This window comes from Solanum lycopersicum, chromosome 2 (genome assembly GCF_036512215.1).
Source record: "Solanum lycopersicum chromosome 2, SLM_r2.1".
Taxonomy (NCBI): domain Eukaryota; kingdom Viridiplantae; phylum Streptophyta; class Magnoliopsida; order Solanales; family Solanaceae; genus Solanum; species Solanum lycopersicum.
Window position 1 is genome coordinate 23256205 of NC_090801.1, and position 8497 is coordinate 23264701.

General features: G+C 33.1%; 1 long non-coding RNA gene across 1 annotated transcript; it reads left to right on the forward strand.

Moving 5' to 3' along the window:
• The first annotated feature begins 324 nt into the window (after positions 1–324).
• On the forward strand, positions 325–8289 carry LOC101248626 (uncharacterized). Its single transcript, XR_739320.4, has 3 exons — positions 325–1051; positions 5982–6100; positions 8035–8289. It is a non-coding gene; the product is annotated as an uncharacterized lncRNA (long non-coding RNA).
• Positions 8290–8497: the final 208 nt, after the last annotated feature.

An 8497-nucleotide genomic window follows, 5' to 3' on the forward strand; every position in this document is an offset into this window, starting at 1 on the left:
GTTATAAAGCTCATCTATTATTTATTCTTAATATATTGTATCTTAAATTCTAGCCAAGATTCGCTAAATTAATTCAACTTTGCCAAATTATGTTTTTAATGAGCCATGACTTCAAAACCATTTTGGGCCTCTCATATCTTGACTTCCAACAACCCAAAACGTTCTAAGGTTATGAAGCCCATTACCTTATTCCATGAACCCGATCCAAGCACAAAAAACCCTACCCATTCCTAATTTCAACTATTTTTCAATGTTCCAAACAACTTAACCCGACCCATCCTTCTTTTTCTTCACTAAAAGGTAAGAACCTTGATTTTAACTCCCTGTGCGTGTCTCTCCTTCGCGCTTCCAAACAACGCGATCCAACCCTCTAGTTCTCTCCTCCGTAATACGTGAAACCCAACAAAGAGGCACGCCAAAAGCAGCAGCAAGGACATGCGCAGCGGTACCAAGTATAATCTCCTTGTATTTTTCCTCGATGTCCCTCTCAATTAGTACCATCGTAGCAGAAAAATAATAGGAGCACATGAAATTGTCCTTAGCGTGATATAGCTCCACGTATCATCTCAAGGAAAAGATATTGATCCCAGCCATCAATTCTTTCTTTCCTCTTCCGAAATGGGTCAAAACTTCAAAAAAAAAAGTTACTTGTCCAAAAGGGTGAAAGATTTTGAGTTTTGAGTTTTGATTTTGGGCCTTTCAGTCCGTAGTGTTTTTCGTCCGTTCCCCCCCAACCCCGCCCCAATTTGCCATAATTCTTAGACTATAAATATGCTATTTCTTTTTCTTTTGGAGGTTGTTCAGTGTTGGGAGAAAAGGAGATTTAGGAGAGAAAATGATTTTTTGAAAATCTTGGATCGATAATACATACAGCTTAAGGTGAAATAGTTGAAATACACACTTAGTGCTTCAAAGAAAACAGAGGAGATAGTTTGTTCAGTTTTGAGATTTATATCTCTGTAAAAACGTCCAATTACTGTTCGTCTCTGTGCTCATGTGGTGAAGGTCTTCGCTGCCTGCTCACTCATTCAAAATCACTGCACATGAAAAGGTAACCCCTTCAGATTTCTACTCGTTTCATTATTGTTTCACGCGCTCTCCTCGAGTAACTCTGTTATCTGCCTGATTCATTGTTGTTGTGTGTTGAAAGTTGGTTTGGCTTTCGAGTGGGTTTTAACTTAGTAGATTAATATGAAAGGCATTCTTTGCGTGAGTCGTTCATCTCTTGGCGTTTATAGATAGGCTAAGTGAAGAAGTGAGGATAATTGTTCCTGTCTTCTTGAGTGTCTTTGTTGTTGGCTGAACAATTTGTTAACTTTGCATTCTGAATATTAAAATTTGCGGTGTTTTTATGTTCTTTCAAAAAAAATTGTGAACTATATGGCTATTGATGTTTAAACTTTCTGTTTGCCTGTTATTCCGCGTTGTTTCAAGTATTTATCGTTCATCCACCGTCTGTTCCTGTCGGACTGACTCGTGAAATATTTCGATTATTGTTATGCATATAAGAATGTGGTCTAAAATGTACATGTCAGCTGTGTTTGTCTTCAAATCATTTTCTATCACCCTAAAAAAATTGTTACACTACTTGTTTATTTTTCCAAAATTTTCATCGATATGTTTTTTCAGTTTTAAAATGTTTCACTCATCTTAGACTATTTTTAATTTGATGTTAGTATACATTATTTCATCGCACTCGACGTCATCTTCTTCTATCTCTCGTTGCAAGTTCGGAGAATGAATCAAGATGTCAAAATTTGAAGTCCATTTACTATCTGTATCGTTGCTTGTTTTAGGGTCTTTAGTTGTTTGTTTAAATCATGTTTATTCGTACCCCTGCTCGATTGGTTTGAAATTTAACTCATCTTGTCACTTTCGTTTATTTGAATCAAAATGTCTCTTTCTGTTTATGTGTGGATTCGACGAATACATAGATTGATGGAATCAATAGCTCAGTTGTGATTTGTTTGTATTATTTGGTGCCAACAACCATTGAAATTGCAGTCACTGTTATTCCCTATTTAGTTTTCAACTAAATATTTATTCCTATCTTTTTTTATATTGACTTTTAGTTGAGAGTAACTATGGCCTTATTTATTCATTGCTTTCCTCTTCAGTTAATTATTAATTTGTAAATAAAATGGCAGATTTAGGGAAGAAGTGTCAGAATCATTTATGGGCTTTAAATGCTTGAATGTGATTAAAAATTACTGCCAAACTTGATTTTGTTTAAAATATTCATATAGTTGTCCTTGTATAATAATCATTTTTATTTCTTAAAGTTGTCACATGTTTTGAATATATCTTTATCTGTTAGGTATATTCTTGGATAAAACTATTGGTTCAATTGCCTTCTATTAACCAGCCTCTTATTTATTTCTTTATCTTAAGGTGCTTCAGTTGAACTTCCTTTCTATACCTTTATTTCAGGATTGGTCTATTAAAGTTAAAATAACATACTAATTTTTTTTGTCGCATGAGAAAATATACCCGAGTTCACCAAGAACTCTCATCTTTCCCTTACATTTCGAGAGAGATCTAAAGTATCATACTTCCTCTTATCAAGTCAACCAGCCTTATTTGAACAAACATACAAGTCCCAAAGCGGAAGAACTTGAAGATATTGGACCTTAAATGCCCAAATTTATTTGAAATATTGTATTTTGTCATTTCTTGGGCATGAGCACTTGTGTTTTTTTAAAATTATTCTACTATTACTGTATGATTAGTGTAGGGTAGGTACGATTGAAGTGGGTCAAAAGCGCAACAAAAAATGGGTCCAAATACCGGTCCAGGCGAAAAGAAACCAGATTTGGACCAAACTCTCTCTCTCTCTCTCTCTTACTTTATCGCATTTATTTCCTTCTTTGTCAATATCTATTGTTACTTTTAGGGTCAAAAAAATTAAATCCTCGCAAAACGCCATCTCATTTTGACAATTTAAGCTAAATCAACCCATGTATAAAAAGATTTAGCGATATAAATTTTTCAAAGTTAGTTGTTGGATTACCACAAGTTAGTTGATATTTTACGTGCCATAAAAAACCTTCCTAAAATATTTATAAGAAGCCCCGAACCCCCTTTAAACTTTTCAATGGATTTGGTGTTTGAGAATTTTTAAAACAAATGTTTCTTGATTTTCCTAAAATTAAGTGATGATTATAACAATTCTAAAATACTAAAATATTTTTTCCAAAATAAAACATGGCCCCACTTCTATAAATGAGGGACTACAAAGATTTAGGAAAAGTTTCCCTTCATTCATACTTTAAATCATCTAATAGAGTTGTGTGCTAAGGAACTTAGTCTAACTCGTGCATTCCTCAGATTCATTTGAATGCCACTCATACTCAAGGTAGTTTAAAAGTAAAGTTAAGTTCATTATCGATGAGTTACACTAGCCTAAACTCTTTTGAAATTCATGATACTACAAAGGGTCTTAAGAGAAGCCCATGAATGACTATAAGTGTTCAGATTCAAAAGAATGCACTCTTATTCATATGAATCGTGTGTTTGAGCTAAAAGCAAGATATATTTCCAGACTCTTTTCTCTAAACCTTGTTTTAGTTGAGACCCTTATGAGAAGTATATTTTGGAGCTTGGGTAGTATTTTCACATGAAAAGATAGTAAGAGTTATGAGATTATAAGAAGTGGTAAGAGTCCCCAAAGTTAGAAATAATGCATGCAGAGGTTTAGTAATCTAAGAAAGAGAGAAGGTAATGAGGCAAGCTATGTATTATTGTCATGCAACTTGTAAGTTAGTTTTTAATAAAAAGTTTTCCCTTATGGGTAGACTAAGAGGTCCAATTTTCGTATAGACTTCATGATAAGAGGTAGAGTTATAGTTACTAGTTAGGATGAGGTAGAGTATACTTTAACAAGAAAAGAGGTTATGAAGACATGTCATTGTGTTAGTAATGAGGTGATAACTCTAAGGTAGGCTTATGATCTTTAAAGGAAGCTCATAATATTCAAAGGGTAGTAGAACTAATTAGGAAATGATGTCTGAATGAGTAAATAATACATAAGTCATGAAATAAAATGTTATGATAATTTGTATGTACGTAGACAGAGAGATAAAATTGACCACTTTTGATGAGATTTTAGTGGGAGAGTATTTCGTAATCTGTATCTAGTAAATGTAAGTTAGTATAGTAAGTAGTTGATCATATTGATATTTGGGTTTAGTAATAAACATTAGGCTTGAATTTGATATGAGAGCGATAGCTAAAAAATGAATGGAAACATGAGGGTCATGATGTTAGTTCGAGATCTAATATGGTAGATTTGACAGATAGTAGGTAAGAAATAGAGGTGTTACCATTTACAAGCATGAGTGGTACAAGTATGAGATTCTAACTTTTAGATGGTAAAAATGTAGTGTGGCTATGTAATTAGACTTACCAGATAATTGAGATGCCTAACTGAGATAGTATGTAGTTATAAGATATTACAATTAGATAATGATTATTTTTCATGTCTTCCTATATAGTATATCTGAGTTTTTCCCTTAAGAGTTAGACGACGCGACCCTAGAAGCTAACGAGAATAGGTTAGGAGAAGCATCTTACAAATATGTCTCACAATGAATCTCAGTACCAGCTTACGGAGAGCCTAGTAGGCATGAGAAAATCCATTTCCAAGTATTAGTGTAAAATAAATATAGACAAATGTTGAGATGATGGAATAGATCCATAAACTTTTCGGTGTCAATCCAAACTTAAGTGGGGGATGATAATATGAATAACCAAGTCAAGTATTACGGATGATATAATGATGTGTTCCGAAAGAGGTATATCAATCCATTCATAATCTTTTGTATTCCTCAAGTCCAGTTATTAATACATCTTGTTGACGTTTCTAATATTTGAATTGCGTGTATGACCTATGCTCATATACTTAAGAGAGATTCATATCTATGATCAGTTTTAAAAAATGATGGGTAAAGACTTCAGCCCATTAATATCAACCTTAATTCATATCATTATATGAACCCATTCATATAACCATTCATGTCTCATAGTATGTTTATTCTACCAAGTTTATTATTTACAATCAATGGCTAGCAATATAATTTTGTTTCATTCATATTCTTTTATCGAATATCTCAAATGAATCGTGCTTATAATATTTTTCCTTAAATCCCTCTAAGTGATCCCTTTTCGTTTAGGGTGTTGTTGTTCTTAATAGTTGTGTGAAGGATAGAAAAGAGGATTGATGTTTCTTATTGTGATAGTGATGGTGTGTTTATTCAATCTAAGCTTATAAATGTAAAGGAATAAGTAGATAAGGTTTTGCAATTAGTAATGTAATTTTCCTGGTTATATTGCACGAAAGTTAATTGGGTAGAATTGATGAGAGAATGAAGAATCATTATGAGGGTTTGTTAGTAGGAGTTAATGGATTGGTTATAGTAATAGTATTGAATGTGGTGTTGGTATCATGTGGATGAATGCATGATTCATTTTATGTTTCTTGATATTGGCTCAAGGTTGACTGAAGCTTAGTAGGGAAGTTCAAAAGTTAGAAAGATAGTTAGAGTAACCACTTTCCCTTCCATCCTCATTTTATCCATCATTCGAGGATGAATGATACCAATGGAGAGATAATGTAACACCTCAAAATTTCTAAGTTAATCCCAAACCATTCTTGAATGACGTATAAAGTTGTACTGAGGGAATCTTAATATTTCGTAGGTATTAGGTGTAACACTTCAAAAATCCAAGAAATATTCTAGATCCTAACATAAGTTTCATAAGTTTTAGACACTATTTAAAGGTCCACTTTAAATATTACAAGTTATTTAGGAAGTCTATAAATAAAAACGTCCAAAAAACGTCCATGATGTACGGAAACTAGTTCAAGGAGTTACTAGCGTGCCTTAGCCTATTTGACTAGATTTAAGAAGTAGAAAAATGATGAAAATTGGTGGAATGGTGTATAACTTGTGTTTAATTTGACTTACGATCGAAACGTCCAGGTACGAATCCCCAAGGACAAACCAAGGGCCCTTGAGAAGGACCCTTCTACGTTGGAGTCAAAGACTTCCTGGGTAGTGTGCATTGACGAAGGAAGTAGACGAGGCGTATGTTGATCAAAGTGGGTTTCATCCAATCTCGAAATTTGATGTTATGAATTGATTTGATTATGATTTATTTTGCATATTATGAATAGATTAACAAGTATTATAACTCAATTATGATATATTTTAATGGTTTGGTATATTTGTAGAATATGACCCTTTCCCCTTAACCCTAGGTTTTGATTTTGATATGAATTAGATTGTATTCGTTCAATTGACTTCGTTCAATTAACTTGGTTATTGGTTGAATTACTACTAGATGATGTTATTACACTAATTATGAATGGATTATGATGATTTGTAGTCTTTCATGCTAGTTCTTGAGAAAATGATCTAGGTTATTAAGTATGTTTTGAATTGACCTAAGTATCTTGTCTTAAGCTATGATCTAGCATTGAATTGTTATGTAGTGATTATTCTAGCATTGTTATCATGTTCATTTTTGACTTGTGATGATGTATATACAAATTGTGTTCAGTTGAGGTTTTGTGGTAAGACCGTGATAATGAACTATGAAGAAGACTTAGTAAGTCATATGATCCCTATCCTTTAATTCAAATGGTGGTTAATTGTGATTAAGGCATGATGTTGCATTGGACTATGCCTTGTATTAGGAATTATAGGATGGTATGATGTTTACTTGAAATGTCTTGACTATGATTTATGAGGTATTAGCTTAAGATATAAATGTTATAAGGATGGTGAATAATTTAACAATGTGCCATGTCAAGATATAAGAATGTTAATGTGCTAGCCTCTTTGATATCAATTGTAATGAAAGGACAATCCTCAAGCAATTATTACTGAGTTGTGATGATGATGATGTTATAATAGGATTATATCCTATGACCTACAATAAGATATGATAATTAATAGAGACACTAAAGACATCTCAAGAAGGGACTCTAGCTTAGCACCGAGTGAACTAGAGTGAGGAGTGTCACTTCCCACAAAGGAAAGGTAGGATCACAAATGTACTCTTAAGATTGAAGACTACAATGCATGTAGCATAAATAGGGCCCCAACTATATCTCCTAGTTATTGAACTATGTTGCCTCCATAGGAATACTAGCTAGTGGATCCACGTAGTTGCTATGATAATGTTTCGGTTCTACCTTGGCATGTAGTCTGCCTTCTTTCGGTGTAGGGTTTCATGACACTGTATTCCACATTAGCTCATGTGGTCTATGTCAGTGAAGGCAAGATGTTCTCAAAAGGTAAAATGAACTAAAGGAATGAACTCTATTAAGGTGACCTAAGGGGATTAGCTTAGTCTAGGTAGGGGTATGGGACTCTACCTATACATTGCACTAGTTAGCCTTAAAGGAAGTGTTAAGGAGGATGTTCTTATGTATGTATATTATTATAAATGAAAATGATGTTTATATGACGATCTTACATGTAAATGATGATATGTGATGTCCATTGCTCTTATGAACACATACATGGTCTATAATGCTAAAGCTATGCTATTGTGTACTCATAATGTTATTTTATGTGAAGTGGGATGTTGGTCATGATTCTTGTTGAGTTAATTGATTGTGTAAGGTTATGGGTCTTTCCTTAGTTATTGCACTTATTGACTTGTAAGGGGGTTATGGGTAATTATCTTACTTTGGTTATGTTGAAGTGTTCTCTTATTCATGCTTGTTGCCATTATGACTTGATGATAGAGTTACTTTGACTATATGTCTAAATACATGATATGCATGTTGGATTGACTAGTTTTGATGTTGTTAGTCTTGTAATTTACATGCCTATGACTTCATGAATATGTCCTAAGTGATTTGGTATGGTCTAGTAGATTATGCATAAGTGTTTTCAAACAAATTGCATACCTATATGAAATGTCCCTTTTCTTAGCATGATTTTAAAGTATGTGTTCATATCATCTCATACTTAGTACAAGTGGTGTACTAACCCCATTTCTTTCTTTAACCCAACATTTTAGGTTCCAGTCGTTGAAGTGCTTTTGAAGATGACTTGATATTAATCCAACTAGGGTTGGTCCTCACTTTCCGAGGGCAAGGTTAATATCAAGATATGATATTATTCTATTATTAAATACTCTCATGTTTCTTTCCTTTTTATTTAGTATGGAATATTGTATAGCCCCTGTGAGGCATTCTTACTTTTACGTATGGACTATGCCCAAGTTCTTACACTCTTATTAGATTGTTATGAGATGAGATGACTATTATGACTATGTTATATATATATATGTGTGTGTGTGTGTGTGTGTGTGTGTGCGCAATAGAAGTATAAAACTAAGTAATCTTTCGATACGAAGGGTCTATGTATACTCGATATATATATATATATATATATATATTTATATATATATATTATGTGTATATAGAGGTCTAAGTAAACCTCCATTTAGATGTAATGAAAAGTTTTAAATTTTTCGCTAA